Source organism: Dipodomys merriami, unplaced genomic scaffold, assembly GCF_024711535.1.
Source record: "Dipodomys merriami isolate MVZ:Mamm:240054 unplaced genomic scaffold, mDipMer1.0.p SCAF_183, whole genome shotgun sequence".
Lineage (NCBI taxonomy): Eukaryota > Metazoa > Chordata > Mammalia > Rodentia > Heteromyidae > Dipodomys > Dipodomys merriami.
Window position 1 is genome coordinate 262,730 of NW_027203193.1, and position 20,769 is coordinate 283,498.

General features: G+C 36.6%; 1 pseudogene; it reads right to left on the reverse strand.

Annotated features, from left to right (window-relative positions):
* Window positions 1-16,070: 16,070 nt before the first annotated feature.
* On the reverse strand, window positions 16,071-16,169 carry LOC138830092 (U6 spliceosomal RNA; annotated as a pseudogene).
* Window positions 16,170-20,769: the final 4,600 nt, after the last annotated feature.

The window sequence follows — 20,769 nt, forward strand, 5'->3', positions numbered from 1 at the left end:
ACCAGCACTTAGTCTACTAATTCTAGGAAAATTTCCCAGAATTATTGTGTACACTCTAATAATATTTGACTTTATCTTTGTTAGAAAATAGGTAGCTGTAATATGAAAACTCCAAGCTCATAATCAATTTAAACATCCCTGGTGAAAGGAACTGCTAAAGTATAACATTCTTGATTTATAGCTCAAAATAGTAGAAATCATATTCTGTCCCTTCACTCAACACTGCACTGCCTGGGGACCCCATCTCTGTTTAACACCCTCATACCGAAAGAGTGTCCTGCCCAATTCTCGATGGAAACAGATTGCAGGAGTTATGGACCAATAATTTCCACATTGTAGCTCACCTAGGTTGTTTACCATTATAAATATTTTGATTGCTTTTTATACACAACATTCTGAGGAAAATGTACTACATTAAAATGTTATTAAGGGCTGGGAAGGTGGCTCATTGGTAGAATGCTTGCCTTGCATGCATGAGGCCCTGGGTTCGATTCCTCAGCAACACATAAACAGAAAAGCTGGAAGTGGAGTTTAGGCCTCACAACCAAAAAATAAAATAAAATAAAATGTTATTAAAGCAAGACTGATATAAAAATCATCTTTGACCCCAGATAAATATTTTACCTTTCATATACCCCAAAAATGCAGTCTGAACTATCATTAATGTCAGGAACAAGAGGTTAAAAATCATAGACCTAAGACCTAAGCATGAATTAAAGACTCTCAACCTTGTCAATACAATTGGTTTAAAAAGTCATCAATACTACTGCATTTTTAAAATTTTCTTATGAAATGAAATTCAATTATAAACTATTAACACTTGAAAATAACTCATTTTCTTGGGAGTAGGACACAAAGCACAAGATCAATCCGAATCATTTTAAAGGACCTTTATTTATACTACAAATTCACTCCCATAACTACAATGATATGAAAAATAAATGAAGTACAGAAACACAAAGGAAATAATTTAACTGCATCATCTACATTCAAAGGACTCTGTTAATAGAAAACAAAGTTAAACTAATAATTAGCTTACCAAATTCACTTACATTCTTTTATTCTATTTCATTTAGTTTCATAAAAACTGGATTTTTATAAGATTATGCATAAAAAGCCAATATACCCACTTACATTTTCAGATCTTTATATTTATTTCAGAAATGTCTTTAGCTCTATAGTCAATGAAATGAAATAATACTAAAATATTCAAAAATATTCAATTTCCGACATTGCAAGACTCGCTCTGGGATGTTATTTATATTGGAAAAGATATTCAAAAAGCCTTATTTGTTAAGTTGCGATAGTTACTCCCACAAAAGAGCCATTTGCCCTTTGCATGTACAAAACAACTTCAGATACATCCACTATCTGGAGATGACTCATGCTTTTTGTTCGTTTGTTTTTGAAAGAAATATCTAACAAGCATATCAACAATACCGATTTTCAGTCACTATGATGGGATATTCAAACTTGATAAATATTGGGTTGATTACCTGTTAGTGTGAATAGATATGATCTTACAAAGATAGTTATTTTCAACAGAAAGCCAGAAAGATTTTATCTACTTTGTGTTTCATGGGTATAACCAGAGAGCAATACCTATTTGGTCCAGTTGGACAAACTCACTCTATGAACATATGTTAAAAGTATAACAAAATTAAGAAGTCAAATACATATTTTGTACCGACAGTCATCATACAGCACTAATTTACTACCTAAATATGTCTGATTCTTCTCACCTAACATATAATAAGAGCTGAAAGCAGTCTCTTTTATCTAACTTAATATGGTAAATCCTTTGATTCTGATGATATTATTTGACAAATAAAATGTACAAAAGAGTGGTCCAACTGAAATGACATGACAGAATACTGATAAAGAAAAACATTGCAACAAAGTTAACTCTTTTCAGCCTCACCCTGTCCACATTGGCAAGCAACATTGCAACAGCACATGCACACATAAACACATACACACATATGCACACATGTACATACACCTATACATACATGCTAAATTCAGGATTTATTGTACAAAAAAAGTTCAAATAAAAAATTTATGATTGCTACAAATAATTTGCCTTACTACAAAAAATACACAATCCAGTCACCACAGATGTTACATTTTACATGCCTATCCACATGTGACCACTTAATTTATATTTAATTACTTAATTAACGAATTAATTCAATTATTTGTTTGGTGCTAATACTAAGGCTGGAACTCAGGGCCTGTCTCTGTCCCAGAATTTGTTATTTTTTTGTTTTAGTTTTCTCATAGATATCATTTTAATGCTTGTACCACAGCTCCAGTTCTAGCATTTGTTGGTTTCTTTCAAAGCAGAATCTAATGGACTTTTTTTTTTGGTCTGGTTTCAAACCACAATCCTCAGACTTCATCTTTCTGATTAGCTAGGATTAATGACATGAGCCACCAGTGTGGCTTCTGCTTTTTTCTCTATAGTTATCTAATGCACATACATAGATAGTAATTTAAAAATGAGAGTATAGAAGCAAGATGTACATGATGATTTTGTCCTGTCAGAAATTCAAGTTAGTAATGTAAATTTCTTCTTAAGAACATACTCAAAAATACCATGATATCGTATAAGAGACCTCACAATTGGACAAATGAGCTTTAAGAGCTTTCTAATAGATCCATTATTTATTGGTACCCAACATTAGAAAAAAAATGTATAATGTAGTACTAAAATAGAAGTCCTTTACATGAATGACTAGTTACATTCCATGTTTTTTTAAAGGCACTTGTTTTCATCTAAAAAAAATAGGCCTGTCTATTTTCTTCATGTGGTTTCAATGAATTAAGGTGCTTAATGAGAAATAAAAATGCATTAGTAGTTGTTTGCTATCAATTAAATCTCACTTTGTCTTTTTGGAGAATATAATGATCAAAGCAATAGTTGAGAATCAGCAAGCAATTGTTCAGATTCATGCTTCCAGTGCAAGTGGATCAACAGTAAGTAATGCTCAGTACCATTTTCCACAAAGTTTTGTCACAGATACAATCGGCCTGCCTTCTCTAGCTGCTTTCCTAGCCTGGATCTTTTCTTTCATTGTGCAGGAAAAGTGTGATTCAACTGATTTCAGTCAGATCTGTTCCTAGAATTATCAAGGATTTAGGTTCTTGTCTGCAATAAGATTAAACCTACATCTCTTCATGTAGGCTGTAAAAAATGTATTTACCAAATTCAAGTAAATATATAAATTCTATTTCCATCTTTTTCAAAACATAAAATTCTGTTTGCTCTATAAATTGATCAGAGGCATGCATTTGTGGCTATCTAGGTCATTACACATCTGTCTCTCTTCCTCTCTCTTTAATGTTTCTCATAGATAATAGGATTGCTCTATAATGATTGTAATTTATTTTGCTTTTATATTTTTGGTTGCATCATTTTACTTTCTGCTCTGCCATTTCCCAAATGATTTATATAGAAGGCATTATTTCATCTTTTCTCATTCATAGAATAATCTGCACATGAAGACACTACTGGTCCTTATTTTCAGTCTGTATCTTTGAATACGGAGGAAAATCTTTCCTCTGCTATCCATCAATTCCCTACTATCCAGTTAGAATAATTTCGAATAGTAAAAATGTAAAAAGGAAAAATAAATAATGGTGAAAAAACAGATGCAGAAAAGTCACAGGATTTTTCTGAACAGTTCAACTAATGTGAACTATTAGGGAAATACATGGACGCCTCATTCCCACTGTCACTCAAAGTCTCTAGTTAGGCAATTCTAAGGAATATGAGAAACTTGATGAAAAAGTGAGGAATGGTATCAATTGCAAAAAAAATGTAGTAGGATCCATGCAAACTTCTTCTTTGGGCTGCTGAAAATAATCAGGTTATTACATTGTGGAGACTACTTTCCAAAAAGGCCACTCATGTGAATACTAGGGATGACGATGAGTATACCCATATTCATCAGGAAGCCTACAGTGGACACATAGACACTGTCCATTACTTGTTGGCTCAAGCGGCAGATATTCATGCAATAACTGTAGATGGTTGGACAACCCTGGGCAGTGCTTATATGTGGAATAATACTAGAGTGGCTTTTTTCTTACTTCATCATGATGCAGATACCAATGGCCCCCTTGCATCTTGCTGCTGGGAATAGAGATAGCAAAGACATGTTGGATCTGCTTCTGTTGAACCATTATGTCAAATCAGGTCTGAAAAACAACTTGGAAGAAACTGTATTTGATATTGCCAAAAGGATAAGTATGTATCACTATCTCTTTGAAGTTTTGCAAGGCTGCAAAAATTGCTCTCCTAAGTCATAATGGTTCGGTTAAGTTTATTAAATTTCAAAAATGCCATTGCATTCTTTATTTCCATATAAAATATTTTCACAATCCAAATAACAACAATAGCTTATTGTAACAATTAATGGATTCCATGGAAGTCTTCCAAGTGAATTGCCTGACTTTGATGTCAAAATGTATTCAAGAGTTAGTTGTATACATCTATAATGATTTCTGGAGAGTTTTGCTATTTTTATTGTAATTAAGTGGTTACATAATTTCCCTAATTTCACAGTATTGTGGAATAGTGATGCTCAGTTAAAGTCACAAACACATTCTAACATTTCTGGAGCAAATTGTCTATCACAGTCTATAACATTTATGAGTTCTATGAGCTTTGCGATACAGTTATTCCTTCCAAATTGGTTGGTATGTACATTTTTTTGTTTTGTATAACATCAGCTGTTCCTGTTTTCCCACGGGTTTCCTCCCTCCCATCCCTGCCATTAACTTGCTTAGTTCATTTTGGTCAATGTCCAGTGCAGCTGATGGATTTTTCCCTGATTCCCTCTAGTTCTATGTCATCTTCCTGGTTCCCCTCCATTGTACACATATACAACATACATGTGATCAGCAGCATGGGGTTATTTAGTAGAGATTCGATCAGATTGTTTCTTAAGTCCTGTTAAGTTTATCGTATTACCTAACATTTTGGTTTTAACATCCACTTATCAGGGAGACCATGTACTGTTTGTCTCTTTGCTCTTGGCCTACCTTGCTCAACATGATCACCTTCTAGCTCCATCCATTTCCCTGCAAATGCCATTATTTTGTCATTTCTAATGGCTGCATAGTATTCCATTGTGTACAGATACCACAATTTTGGGATCCATTCATCTGTGGTGGGACATCTGGGTCTTTTCCATATCCTGCTTATTACGAAAAGTATGGCAATAAACATGGAGGTGCATGTGTCCTTGTATACTGGTTACTGTTGTTCAGGATGGATGCCTAGAAGTGCTATGCCTGGGTCATAAGGGAGGTCAATATTTAGTTTTCTTAGGACCCTCCAGACTGTTTTCCAAAGTGGTTGTATGAGTGTACATTCCCAACAGCAGTGTAGTAGGGTTCCTTTTTCTCCGCATACCCACCAGAATTTGTCATTGGCTGGCTTGCGGATGTCGGACATCCTGACTGGGGTAAGGTGGTGTCTCATGGTTGTCTTTATTTACATTTCCTTCAAAACCAGGGATGGTGAACATTTCCTAATGTGTTTCTTTGCCATTTTTATCTCTTCTTCTGAGAAGTCTCTCTTTAGTTCCCTTGTCCATTTAGTAATTGGTTTGTTAGCTTTGGGAGGGATTAGTTTCTTGAGTTACCTGTATATACTGGATGTTAACCCCTTTTTGGATATATTGCTGGTAAATATTTTTTCCCAATTAATTGGTTGTCTTTCTAGCTTGGTTGCGATAGTTTTAGCTTTGCAGAAGCTTTTTATTTTAAGGCAGTCCCATGTTGTCGTGTCTCACTCCAATTTGTTGTGACCCTGGGACGCTGTTCATGAAATTCTTTCCTGGGCCTATAAGTTCAAGTGTCTCTCCTACTCTGCCTGGAGAGGTTTCAGAGTTTCAGGTTTAATACTAAGGTCTTTAATCCATTTTGAGCTGATGTTGGTGTATGGTGATATGCTGGGTCCACTTTTATTCTTCTGCATATGGCCACCCAGTTTTCCCAGCACTAGTGGTTGAAGAGGCTGTGTTTCTTCCATGGTCTGTCTTTGGTTCCTTTGTCAAATATCAGCTGACTGTAGGCATGTGGATTTATTTCTGGATCTTCTATTCTATTCTATTGGTCTTCGGGTCTGTGTTTGTGCCAGTACCATGCTGTCTTTGTTATTATGGCTCTATAGTAGAGTTTGAAGTGCGACATGGATATAACTCCCATGTTGTCTTTATTTGCTAGAATAGTTTTGGATATTCTAGATTTTTGTGGTTCCATTTGAATTTTTGGACTGTTTTCTGTCAGAGAAATACATCATTGGGATTTTAATAGGAATTGCACTGAATTTGTATATTAATTTGGGCAGAATTGCCATTTTCACTATGTCTGCCTATCCAAGAGCATGGGAGGTCTTTCCATTTCCTAGTATCTTCTGTAATTTTTTTCTTTAACTTTTTATAGTTTTCATTAAATAGTTCTTTTACATCTTTGGTTAGGTTAATTTCTGAATATTTTATTTTGGGGGATGTTATTGTGAATGAGCTTGCTTTCCTTTATTTCCCTCTCTGCTTGTACATTGTCAGTATACAGGAATGCAACTGATTTTTGTGGGTTTATTTTGTATCCTGCTACTTTGCCGAAGTGATTTATGATTTCTAAGAGTTTGGGGATGGAATTTTTGGAATTGTGAAGGTATAGTATGATGTCATCTGCAAAAAGGGATAGTTTAATTTCTTCTTTCCATAAACAGATCTTTTAATGTCTTTTTCTTGCCTTATTGACCTGGCTAAGAGTTCCAGGGCTATATTGAACAGGAGTAGAGACAGTGGGCATCCTTGCCCCGTTCCTGATTTTAAGAGAATTGGTTGTAGCTTTTCCCCATTAAGTATAGTATTAGCTATTGATCTGTCGTAAATGGCTTTTAATGTTTTAAGAAATATTCCTTCTATTCTTTTGCCTCCAGAGCTTTTAGCATGAATGAATGTTGAATTTTATCAAAAACCTTTTCTGCATTTGTGGAGATAATCATGTGATTCTTGACCTTGGCTCTGTTGATGTGTTGGATTATATTTATTGACTTAAATATGTTAAACCATCCCTGAATCTCTGGGATGATGCCTACTTGGTTTTAGTGTATGGTTTTTTTTATGCGTTTCTGGATTCTGTTAGCTAGAATCTTGTTAATGACCTTTGCACCTGTGTTCCTCAAGGAAATTGGCCTGTAATTCTCCTTTTTGGTTGGGTCTTTGCCTGGTTTGGGGATGAATGTGATATTGGCTTCATAGAATGTGTTTGGGATAGCTCCTTCCTTCTCTGTTTCTCTGAAGAGCTTGAAGAGTATAGGTGTTAGTTCTTCTTTAATGGTCGTATAGAATTCTGTTGCGAATCCATATGGTCCTGGGCTTTTTTTGTTGTTGGAAGACCTCTGATTGCTTCCTGTATCTCCTTGTAGGATATTGGCTTATTTAATTGATTTACTTCTTCTTTGCTCAATTTGGGAAACTTGTATTTCTCTGAAAATGCATCCATTTCTGCCAGGTTTTCTTTTTTTAGAGGATATAACTTTTCAAAGTAGTCTGTTAAAATTGTTTGGGCATCTTGGGTACGTGTTGTGATTTTTCCCGTGGCATCCCTAATCCTGTTAAAATGGATTTCCTCTCTTCTTTTGTAAATTAATCTTGCCAAATATCTATCAATTTTATTTATTTTTTCAACCAGTTTTTGTTTAGTTAATTTTGGCTATGATTCTCCAATTCTCTATTTCAATAATCTCCTCTCTTAGTTTGGTTATCTGGCCCTGTTTAGTAACTTTAGGTTCCATTTTTTCATGTTTTTCTAGCTGTTTTAATTGCAACATGAGATTATTTTCTTGGTCTGTCTCTATTTTCTTGATGTGGGCTCTGATGGCAATAAATTTGTCCATCAGGACTGCTTTTGCTGTGTCCCAAAAGGTTTTTGAGAGGTATTTTCATTTTCATTGAGTTGTAGGAATTTTTTAATTTCTTCTTTAATCACTTCCATTACTCAGGCATTGCTTTGAAGTGAGCTGTTCAATTTCCATGTATTTGAGTAATTTCTGCAGTATGTTTTGTTATTGAGAACTAACTTGATTCCACTATGGTCAGGTAGGATACAGGAGATTATGTCAATCTCCTTGAATTTGCTTAAGTTTCTTGCATGGTCTATTTTGAAGAAAGTACCATGAGCTGCTGAGAAGAATGTGTACTGTGTTGTTTTAGGGTGAAATACTTGGTAAATGTCAGTTCTGCTTGAAGTATGGCCTCATTAATTCGATAGCTTCTTTGCCAATTCTCTGGTTGGTAGACCTGTCCTTTGGTGAGATTGGGGTGTTAAAAGTTTCCTAGTATTATCATATTGGATCTATTTTTTTCTTTAAGTTTGAGAGTATTTGCTTAACATATTTGGGTGCACCGATGTTTGGGGAATGATAGGTAGATGATGGTAATATCCTCCTCTTGTATTGTTCCCTGTATTAATATGTAGTGTCCATCCTTGTCTTTTTGTATTGATTTTAGTTTATTTTTTTTACTGTTGATTGGATCTTTTTTAATTTTTTATTATAAAGATACTATACAGAGGGTTACAGTTACATGAGCAAGGTAATGAGTACACTTCCTATTGAGCATTGTTACCCCCTCTATTATTTTCCCCCTACCATCCCTTCCTTCCTTACTTCCCTGAGGTTCTTTCATTTTAATTGTGATTAAGTGATTACATAACTTCCCAAATTTCACAGTATTGTGAAATAATGATGCTCATTTAAAGTCATAAGTTCATTCTAACTTTCCTGGAGCAAATTGTCTATCACAGTTTATAACATATAACGGTGTACAGAATACAACATACATGTGATCAGCAGTATGGGGATATTTAGTAGTGTTTCGACCAGATGAGTGGGAGTTCTTTGTTTCTTAAGTCCTGTTAATTTTGTCGTATCACCTAACATTTTGGATTTAGCATCCACTTATCAGGGCGACCATGTACTGTTTGTCTCTTTGCTCTTGGCTTACCTTGCTCAACATGATCACCTTCTAGCTCCATCCATTTCCCTGCAAATGCCATTATTTTGTCATTTCTAATGGCTGCATAATATTCCATTGTTTGTAGATACCACAATTTTTGGATACATTCATCTGTGGTGCTGCATCTGGGTTGTTTCCATATCCTAGTTATTGTGAACAGTGCTGCAATAAACATTGAGGTGCACGTGTCATTGTATATTGGTTCCTGTTGTTCAGGGTAGATGCCTAAAAGTGGTATGACTGGGTTATAAGGGAGATCAATCTTTATCTTTCTAAGGACCCTCCAGAATGCTTTCCAAAGTGGTTGTATAAGTGTACATTCCCACCAGCAGTGTAACAGGGTTCCTCTTTCTCCACATCCCCTCCAGCAATTGTCGTTGGCTGACTTGAGGATGTCGGACATTCTGACTGGGGTAAGGTGGTATCTCATGGTTGTCTTTATTTGCATTTCCTTCACCACCAGGGATGATGAACATTTCCTAATGTGTTTCTTTGCCATTTTTATTTCTTCCTCTGAGAAGTCCCTCTTTACTTCCCTTGCCCATTTAGTAATTGATTTGGTAGGTTTAGGAGGGATTAGTTTCTTGAGTTCCCTGTATATATTGGATGTTAACCCCTTGTCCGATATATTGCTGGTAAATATTTTTTCCCAATTAGTTATTTGTCTTTCTAGCTTGGTTTCAATAGATTTAGCTGTGCAGAAGCTTTTTATTTTAAAGTAGTCCCATTTGTTGAGTCTCTCTCCAATTTGTTGTGATCCTGGGACTCTGTTCAGGAAGTTCCTTCCTGTGCCTATTAGTTCAAGTGTCTCTCCTACTCTGTCCTGCAGTAGTTTCAGAGATTCAGTTTTAATGTTAAGATCTTTAATCTACTTTGAGTTGATGTTGGTACATGGTGATAGGCTGGGGTCCACTTTTAGTTTTCTGCATGTAGCAGCACAGTTTTCCCAGCACTAGTGGTTGAAGAGGCTGTGTTTCTTCCATTGTATATCTTGGGCTCCTTTGTCTAATATCAGCTGGTTGTAGGCCTGTGGATTTATTTCTGGATCTTATATTCTGTTCCATTGGTCTTCTGGTCTGTTTTTGTGCCAGTACCATGCTATCTTTGTTATTATAGCTCTGTAGTATAGTTTGAAGTGCAGCATGGATATCCCTCCCATTTTGTCTTTATTCCCTAGAATTGGTTTGGCTATTCTAGGTCTTTTGTTGTTCCATATGAATTTTTGGACTGTTTTCTGTTTTTTAGTGATGTAAGTCTTTAGAATTTTAATAGGAATTGCATTGAATTTGTATATTAATTTTAGCAGTATTGCCATCTTCACTATATTAAGTTGGCCTATCCAAGAGCATGGGAGGTCTTTCCACTTCCTAGTGTCTTCTGAAATTTCTTTTTTATCCTTTTATAGTTTTCATTAAATAGTTCTTTTACATCTTTGGTTAGGTTAATTCCTAAATATTTTATTTTGGGGGAGGTTATTGTGAATAGGGTTACTCACTTTATTTCCCTCTCTTCTTGTACATTGGCAGTGTACAGGAAGGCAGCTGATTTTTGTGGGTTTATTTTGTATCCTGCTACTTTGCCGAAGTGATTTATGATTTCTAAGAGTTTGGGGATGGAGTTTTTGGGATCATGAAAGTATAATATCATGTTGTCTGCAAAAAGGAATAGTTTAACCTCTTCTTTCCCTATGCGGATCCCTTTCATGTATTTTTCTTACCTTATTGACCTGGCTAAGGGTTCCAGGATCCTTGCATTCTTCCTGATTTTAGGAGAATTGGTTGTAGCTTTTCCCCATTAAGTATAATATTGGCTATTGGACTGTCACAAATGGTTTTATTGTTTTAATGATCCTTCTATTTCTGTTTTCTCCAGAGCCTTTAGCATGAATGAATGTTGAATTTTATCAAAGGCCTTTTCTGCATCTGTGGCGAAAATCATGTGATTATTGACCTTGGCTCTGTTGATGTGTTGGATTACATTTATTGACTTACAGAATAAAATAGGTCCCAATATGATAATACTAGGAGACTTCAACACACCGCTCTCACCAAAGGACAGGCAAAGAAGCTACCAAATTAAGTGAGGCCATACTTCAAGCGGAATTAACTGACATATACCAAGTATTTCACCATAAAACAACACAGTACACATTCTTCTCAGCAGCTCATGGAACGTTCTCCAAAATAGACCATATCATAGTTCATGCAAGAAACTTAAGCAAATACAAATGGATAACATAATCCCCTGTATCCTATCTGACCATAGTGGAATCAAGCCAGTTCTCAGTAACAAAGCATACCGCAGAAATTTCTCTAATACATGCAAATTGAACAGCACACTCCTTAGCAATGCCTGGGTAATGGAAGAGATCAGAGAAGAAATACATTTCCTATAACTCAATGAAAATGAAAAAAACCTCACAAAGAAACTTGTGGGACACAGCAAAAGCAGTCCTGAGGGGCAAATTTATTGCCCTCCTTGCCCACATCAAGAAAATGGAGACAGACCAAGTAAATAATCTCATGTTGCAATTAAAACAGCTAGAAATACATTAAAAAAATGGAACCTAAAGTTACTAGACGGAGCCAGATAACCAAATTAAGAGCAGAGATTAACCAATTAGAAAATAAAAAAAAATTACAGCCAAAATTAACCAAACAAAAAGCTGGTTCTTTGAAAAAATAAACAAAATTGTTGGACCATTTGCAAGAATAATTAAAAAAGGAAGAGAGGAAATCCATTTTAACAGGATTAGGGATGCCACGGGAAAAATCATAACACGTACCCAAGATATCCAAATAATCCTAATGGACAATTTTCAAAAATTAATCTCTAAAGGAAGAAAACCTGGCAGATATTAATGCATTTTTAGAGAAATCCAAGTTGTCCAAACTGAGCAGAGAAGAAACCTATTGAATAAGCCAATATCCTACGAGATACAGGATGCTATCAAAAGTCTTCCAACCAAAAAAGCCCAGGACCAGATGGATTCATAGCAGAATTCTATAAGACCTTTAAAGAAGAACTAATACCCACACTCCTCAAGCTCTTCAGAGAAACAGAGAATGAGGGAGCTAACCCAAACTCATTCTACGAAGCCAACATCATACTCATCCCCAAACCAGGCAAAGACCCAACCAAAAAGGAGAATTACAGGCCAATTTCCTTGATGAACACAGGTGCAAAGATCCTTAACAAGATTCTAGCTAAAAGAATCCAGAAACACATTAAAAAAATCATACACTATGAGCAGTTAGGCTTCATCCCAGAGATGCAGGGATGGTTTGACATTGTAATGATTTTAATGACAAGTTTATTTTGTCAGATATAAGGATTGCTACGCCTGCTTTCTTACTAGGGGCATTTGATTGGTAGATCCTTTTCCAACCCTTCACTCTGAGTTTGTTTGCATGTTTGGCTTAGAGGTGGGTCTCCTGAAGGCAACAGATGGATGGGTCATGTTTTAGGATCCAAACTGCAGTTCTTTTTCTTTTGATTGGTGAAGTAAGCCCGTTAATCTTAAGAGATAGTATAGAGAGATGTATTATAGTCACTGTTTTTCTTCTTTCCTTTCCTCTGTCCTTGCTCAGATAGACTTCTATTAATGCCTGTCTGGGTGCAGGTCCCTGTTCCTGGTTGCTTTTCTCAGGTTGTGTTCCACCTCTTAGTAGTCTTTGTAACGCTGGCTTAATGTTTATGTATTAATTTAGTTTTTCTTTGCTATTAAAAATTTTCAGTTCTCCATCGAATGTGAATGCTAACTTTTCTGAGTATATCAGTCTGGGTTGGCAGTTATTGGCTCTCAGGGCTCATGTGGTACTTTCCCAGACCTTTCTTGCATTCAGTGTTTGTGTGGAGAGATCTGTAGTGATTCTAATATTTTTCCTATAGTAGTATAGCTCCTTCTTCAATTTTGCTGCATGCAAGATTGTTTCCTTCTCATTCAGATCTATCATTTATTCTATAATGTGTCTAGAAGTGTTTCTCCTGGGATCCTGCATGTTAGGTGTTCTATATGCTTCTGTTATGTGGGTAAGATGTTCTTTTTTGAGATGGGGAAAATTTTCACCGATTATCTTGTGGAATAGTTGTTGCATTCCCTTGCTTTGATATTCCTCACCTTCTTATATGAAGGTTGAATTTCGTGACACTATCTGCTTGCCCTTGAATTTCCCTTTGGTATAATTTAAGTGATTTTTCCATATCTGTCATTTTTTTGTTCCAGTTGATGTATTGTGTCTTCTGTATTCCATTTTGTTCACTCTGTTAACTGTGGCTTCCATTGTGGTTTGCATGGAGGAAATGGACTCATTGTTGATTTCAATGGATTCAATGTTGGTTTTCAAAATACTAATGTCACCTCTTAATGAGATGTGTACTGCCTCTATTTTGTCACTTATCTCATAGCTTAGTGAGGTGTGTGCTACCTCTATTTTTGCATGCATCTCCTGTTTGATGTCCTGCACCTCTTTTGGTATTTCGACCTGGTGTTCTTTCAAATTCTGGTCTATTTCTCACTTTATTTCTTGAGTCATTGCCTCCAGCATGTCTTGGATGTAGTGTTTGTCTTCCATTCCTGCTTTGCTCCCAGTGGGGCTCTCCCCTGGGTTGCTGCTGGCTTTTAGAGATAGCTTGCTATCCTAGGTGTTGATAAACCTTGTAATATTTCTCTGTGATTTTCTCATGGTTATTCGGGATTATTGCAGACTAATCTGAAATTTTGTTTTGGTCAATAGGTGTCTGTCTTTGCTTGGTTACTGTTTCTGTGCTGGTAGAGAGAGTCTGTACCTGATCTCGGTTCTGTTGGTGGCCGACCTCCAGCTGCTGGTCTGACCCACACAGGATTCTCAGCTCTCTGCTGTAGATCACTGGCAGTTCCCGCCTTTACAAGTGATGAGCAGCCTAGACTGCTCCTGTTTATTCCTACAGGTGTTCTTGGCAAGTTCAGATGTGCTGGATGTACTCTCCCAAATGCTGGAGTCTGCTATGGTCTCCTGATGTTTTGTTTTGTTTTACATTTTTGGCTATTTGTGGGCTTGAACTCTGGTCTTGGGTGCTGTCCCTCAGCTCTTCAGCTCAGGGCTGGAACCCTACCATTTGACCCATAGCACCACAACTGGCCCTTTCTGCTTATGTTTTGCTGAGGAATCAGATCCAGGGCCTCTTGCAATCACTGTACTGCTGAGCACATTACCAGCCTGAGCTCCTAACTATTATCGGGTGCTGGAGGCCTGTGTTGTTCAATTCCTAGCCTAGAATACATGGGTCAGGTTCTTGTGGGGTTTGAGCTTCTCTTGTCCTGAACCCCCTGCATCTTTTGCTGTCACAGGCATGATTACCAGGAGTGCAGTTCCCTGTTTTTCTCCCCTCTGCTGAGGCGTATGCTCAGCTTCTGATTTCAGTTGGGAGGAGTTGGTTATGTTGCTCAGGCACCAGATCCCCAGGCCTGGTCCCAGACCCCAGCCTGGGCACACCTGTTGGACCTGTGCTGCTGTGTATCCCACCTAGATTACGCAGCTTGGAGTACACAGTTCAAATTTCTTCCACCGTTGGGTGACTTGACCCAGAGGCGCTGTTCAAGGCTTGGGCGTTAACGCTTCCTTCCAGGGTCTCTCTTGTTCTAGCCTGGCCAGCTGAGTGTGATCCATGGGCTGGTGGAGCTCTTGAAAAGTTTCTAGTTTTAGTGGGTCCTGTGGTGCAGGTTTTGGGGTAGGGGTTCTGCGGATTCCCACAAGCTTTTGAGGAATACACTGTCTCCCTTGAGGAATACACTGTCCCCTTCAGGGTACTCACCCTGGAGCTAGTTGTTTCTGTGTGATATAGGTTGTTGGTTGCCATTGCAGTCACAGTTCAATTGAGGTGGTTGTGGGATAGGCTGAGAGGTGGTGGCTCTGTGTGTTTCTTTTCTGTCAGTGCCTCCATTGACACTGTTTGGGTCCGCTCCACGGGATGGGCCTCCGGCCTCCACCCGAGGGGTGGGGAGGGCCTCTGTGCAGGTACTGATTGCTAGGTTTTGTCTCTGTTTGCGCTCTCTGGATCAGCACCAGTTCCTTTCAGTTCTGCTCTGGTGTTCTGTGGGCATCTCATGTATCTCTGAGGTTCCTGCCATGGGGCTGAGTGGCTTTGGTGGGATGGAGCCTCTCTGCTCCAATGGAGAGTGAGGGGAAGGGGTGGGATCTTTGTGTAAGTTCCCTGCTCAGAGGATTCTTCATTCGTCAAGATCAGCCAGTCTGACACTGTTACCTCAGGGGTCTTTGGTGCGGGTGATCTGCAGACAACTCCCTGTGTCTCTGGGCCACCGGCAACTCCCACCAGGCTGGGCTGGCCATGGCTTGGCACGCTGCTTTGTGGCCAATAGACATTGGGGGAGGCGTCTTCAAGTTTCTCTGTTATGAAATTCTTCTTTTCAATTTCTGTTTTTCTCTGGATGTTGATTTTTGTTGTTGTTGTCGGTCTCTTGGGGAGATTAAACGTTGGAACTCAAACTCTCTTTTTGGTTGGGGAGAGCTGTGGCATTCCCCTACTTCCCCGTCACCGTCTTGTACCCCCTCGAGTTTTTGCTTTTTTTATTCAGAAATAATTTTAATTTATCTGTTGAAATGAGTACTAAAGAAACTAAAGATATTTCTGGTGCTTATGTGAAAAATTATACTTTAAAATATTCTGTATTCTGTTTGTATAATGCTCATAATCTATTTTATTCTTTCCTAGATATAAGACTTTGAATTCTACATTGTTTTATAATATATAGGTTCATTAATAAATGTGTCATTTCAGATTGCATTCCATACCAAAACAGTTTAAGATTCCTTTTTTACTAGGTCCTTATAGTATATTTCTTTGGAATAAAATGACAATGTTGTCTAATTTTAAAGTTTTATAATGATTATGCTATATAAAGGCCTTTCTAAGGTGAAGATTTAATACACTGATGTCAAACTTTTATTTATATGAATTACATATATTGTTACACTTGTAATTTTGTAATCAACTTTTTAATAATTGTTTTTCATTTCTTGCGTCTGAAGAATGAAAAATCTGGAATAATTCACAGATTTTCATATCATCCTTTGCAATTGCCATGTTAATCTCTGTATTGGTGTAATTTGGGTACATGTGCTGCTGAAGCATGTAATGTCCTCTAAATTTAGGTAGTTAATGATGCAATATTTATACAGGATTATATCCTTGGGTGCCTGTTTGTAACAAGGAAACCTTATTGTTCCTAACAATGCTACTGATCTTATTTCCCTAAAATTCTGTGTATAATGGAAAATAATTATATTGTTCAGTTTGTAATTTTTTTGTCAATGACTATTTTAAATCTTTTTCATTTTAGTTTAATCATACATTGAAGCATTTTTAGCTAGGTCCAAAGGGGATGGCTTTTTCAAGTACTTATTTATTCAACTGAGTTTGCTCTGTGTAGCTAACGGATTCAAAGTAAGCCTTGCGTAAGAGCTACTTCTAAACTTCTGCAGCTGAAATTTTCCCAAATGCGGTCTCATTGGCACAAACGTCTACCTGACACTTTACCCTTCTTCCATGTAGGATCAGACCAACCAGAATATCTTACCCTGATCGCGTAAATTGTCTTACTTGAACAAAATAAATCTTAGTTCCAAGGGATCATAGAAAAATGAATATTTCAGACAGAACTTTTCAGATTGGAAGGTTTTTATCAAAATATAATTGTTTATCATACCTACCATTTCAAAAGTAGCTAAAGCCAAGAAGGTGAAAAAATGGTTCATATGCATGATTACCTAATGTCCTGGCCTATCTACCTTCCAACCAGGCAGGAACTTAGACTACTGCCTTTCTTTCACCAAATATTTTCATAGCTCCAGGAGAAGTCCATATGTTTCTCCTTGTTATTAGGCCTTAAATTGGTAATGTTTCCCCTTGCCTCCAGTCTGTAAATCTACAAAAGGTAAAGGTTTAAGTCTAACTCTATCAAACACTGAGGTAGAGATAATGGAAAAATTCTTTAAATCAGAGTTGCTTTTGATACCCTAACCAAAACAGAACAATGCAAAACATGTGCCATTTTATTATATTATATATAGTTATATATTTTATATTTATATATGCTGATTTTATATTTCACACAGTGAAACTTACTAGAATCAATTGATAATTTGACAAATAAAGTGATATTTATTTATTCCTATAAATATAATTGGAATATAAATAATTAGGTTTAGAATATATATTAGAATATAAAAAGTATCAATGCAATGTCTTCGGTATACACTTGCGATACCTTCTAATTGCTCATGGTCTTCTGAATTCACATTGTTAAAAATCAATGTGTTTTCCTCTAATCTATAAGAGATTTTACTCTGATGCTCTGTTTATTGTTTTAACTCACTGGTCCCAAACTGTTTTTCTACATATTTCTGATGCATTCCTACATATTATACTCCAATTGTCCTAATACGATATCTAAAAGACATTATTCTTCTATAGACCCATGGGTCCTAATATCTTATGGCTTAGTTACCTGCATCATCAGATAACAGGGGCAAGACTTCTCAACTAGGCTTATGCAACATGCCAGCAGACAGTAACTGAAAATCCATCTCAATTTCTCATTTCTTATATTTCAGGGTTCCAATTCCTTGAGAAACAAGAATTAGCAGCAAGCAATTGTGTAATGTAAGGCAACTTAAAATGAAAGATGAAGTCTCAAAATGGAGAGAAATTACTGTATTTCAAACTGAATTTACAGATGACCAGCCCATATGAGTGAACAAGATCAGAAAGTGTCACAAGATTATTTTTAATACCCCTCCCCTAATGACTAACGTAATATTTCAGTCCAGCATTAGTCGGCCCAAAAAATAGTTCCTGGAAGGATAGATCCGTGATTGATCTACCATGGTCAGGAAAACGACTTAGAGGTTAAATGTAATTCAGCAAAACATTAATTGAGAAGATCGTTTGTGCTTCAAAACACTGGTACTTTAGTACAACTTCGTTCTCTTGTATAAAAATGTTGTCATTCTCAAACCAACCTACATTTAATCTCCTGAAAGTGTATTCCTTTTCAAATAAACTTTTTGAAATCACACTTACCAAAATAACATTTGATAAGTAGATGACACTTAGTGACATTACAAGTTTTTCAAGTGTAGGGAGCAAGTTACAATACAGTTGATTCATTTACCCAGCACTAATGTCAGACAGGTTCAACCATTCATTAAAGTCTAGAAATAGTACCACGCACCATTTGTGTTGCTCAGTAGGTGCCTTCCAGAAATTTGTTAAATAGGTCAGCCTCCCATATTTCAACCCTAAACATTAGCTAATAAAGTAAATTTCATCACTTAATAAGGGGCATTTTAAAAAGTCACAAATACTTGCCTTATCATATGCTGTTTTGTTTTCCCTCTGTCTAACACAGTAAGAAATATGTCTTTAAGTCTTGAATATGGGTACTCATTTGAGATGTGACAAAATATATCTTCTATTTCTATCATATACTTCTATAGTAGTATATGTTACTTTTCTTCTTTTTCCAAAACTTATATGTAGTAGAAAGTTTTATTCCATGTAAAATAAAATAATCACACATATTGTACAAAACCATTTATAAAAACTGGTAGTTAAGAATACATTCAAAGCCATTTTTAAACTTTCTTGTTGACTAATGATTAATCTTGAAATGGATGAGAATATAATCATGTATAGGTGTTTCAAGTCTCCAGTCTTGCAAATTGTTATTGCAGATGAATGAATTATGGAAATATAAGCTGACATTAGTTCAAGTATGTGCAGGACTGAAACTCCATGGAATGTATATAAACCTTTCAAATATTAACAGACAGTTTAACAGAATGACTATCAGGAAGTTGAAACCAGAGAGCCATAATAGTAAAGACATAGAATGAATGAAAAATGGAACAAGGGGCAAGTACAGCTAGAATACTCAATGTACACATTTGAGAAAGGAAGTGGTAAATCGGAAATAAATCTTGGAGAAGGGGGTGGTTGAGAATGATAGAAGGTGTCACTGTGATCCAGGAGCAATGGATAATTAGGTGGACAAATTTAATTGTAAGACACTTGCACAACCTTTGGAAATTCAGTTAAAAAACACAAAAACACATAAAAATCACAACCAAACAGCAATCTGTAGGGAGTATGAATATGACCTCTCAAAAATTTTAAGCAGTTAATGGAGGAAAGTCTTAGTAAAAGCAAACAAAAATGTTCAAAGAGGATAGTTTGGCGTAGGGGAGGATTCTGAACAGATTTAAATAGATTATCTAAGGTTATAAATCACCTATATCTGCTGCAAATATTATCTTTCTGAACTTGATACTCCAGTCCTGAGCCACAATTGAGAGCTTGGAAATATGTAATGGAAGAAACAAGATGAAGAACCCATTACTCCACTGTAGAGAAAGCAATCCTCTATTTTTTCTCTCATCTCTCTTCACTACATTTTATTCATACTTTTAGGTCAATTCATTTTGAATTACATTTTCCTTCTTTATTCTGGCAAAGTAATTGGTCAAATAATTCACTAAAAGTTATTTGCCACTTTTTTTGATTATGCTGTTTAATTGACTAAGCAAGTCCATTAAATTTTCCTCTTGCATTTTGTTGCCATGAATCAACATCTATGTTAATGAGGACAAATCTAATGTAAAAATTGTCTCCAGAAAACCAGTCCAAGAAACTGTGATTACAAATACTTGGCTAACTTTTTTCTTTTTCCTTTACCTTGAAAGTCTTCTTGTGTCTAAATTGCCCAGAAAAATAGGTACTCCATCACTTTTTCTTTCAATCAATTCTAAACTCAAGGATATATTTTGCTAACAAGATGCTTAGAGGAAGCCAAAATATACTCCATTTTTATATTCTCACTTAAGACTCTCCTTAGATACCATATCAGGAACAGTGAAGTTTTTCTTTGCAAAATTATTTCAATATATTATTTTTCTCTTGTTCTTGCATTTGCTCACCAAGATGTATGGAGAAGAATAGAGGTAAATCACCCATACCTTAGAAGACAGGTCTGTTACAAAAGGACAATGCTTCTGTGTCCTACTTCTATGTCCTCCTCTCAGCAATTTCCTGATTTCCAATTAAACACAGCTTCTTGGCTATTGAAGCCTCACCCACTGCTTCATCTTCATAGTTTCTCTTTTAAAACTCTTTTAAGGGTAGAGACCCAGCTATATACAACCAATCTGAAAAAGATCCCAAACCTCAAAATCTAAAGGAGTTTTATGACTCTTCAGGAGGACGATTGGGAGACCTAGAACCCCCCATGCCAATCGTTTGATCATCACATTCCTGCCTCGGTTTGTCCCCTTTCCTATTGGCCAATATTCGTCGCTGTAACTGATCTGGATATGACCAGGTGTCAGGAATGGTAGTGGTTAGAGCCCCGTTCTTTTTTTGTCTAGGAGACAACTCCTCTGCTACTTGCACTCTCAGCAATCACTGGCAACCCAATGACTCATATCCGTTTGCAGGTTTTGTACGTGTTCCTCCATTTATTGTTCTGGCTACTAATGACTCTCAGTTTTCCCAGGTTCAATTGATTCATCCATGCACTAAAAGAGCAGTAGGATTGATCCTTGCAATCGGTGCGCAATCATCGCTACAGTGGCTTCAGCTACCACCGCCGCTATATTGCTGTCCCAAAGCGTGTCCACCGTGCAACAGATAAACCAGCTGATCCCTCAACTGTCATCCATAGAATTATAAAATT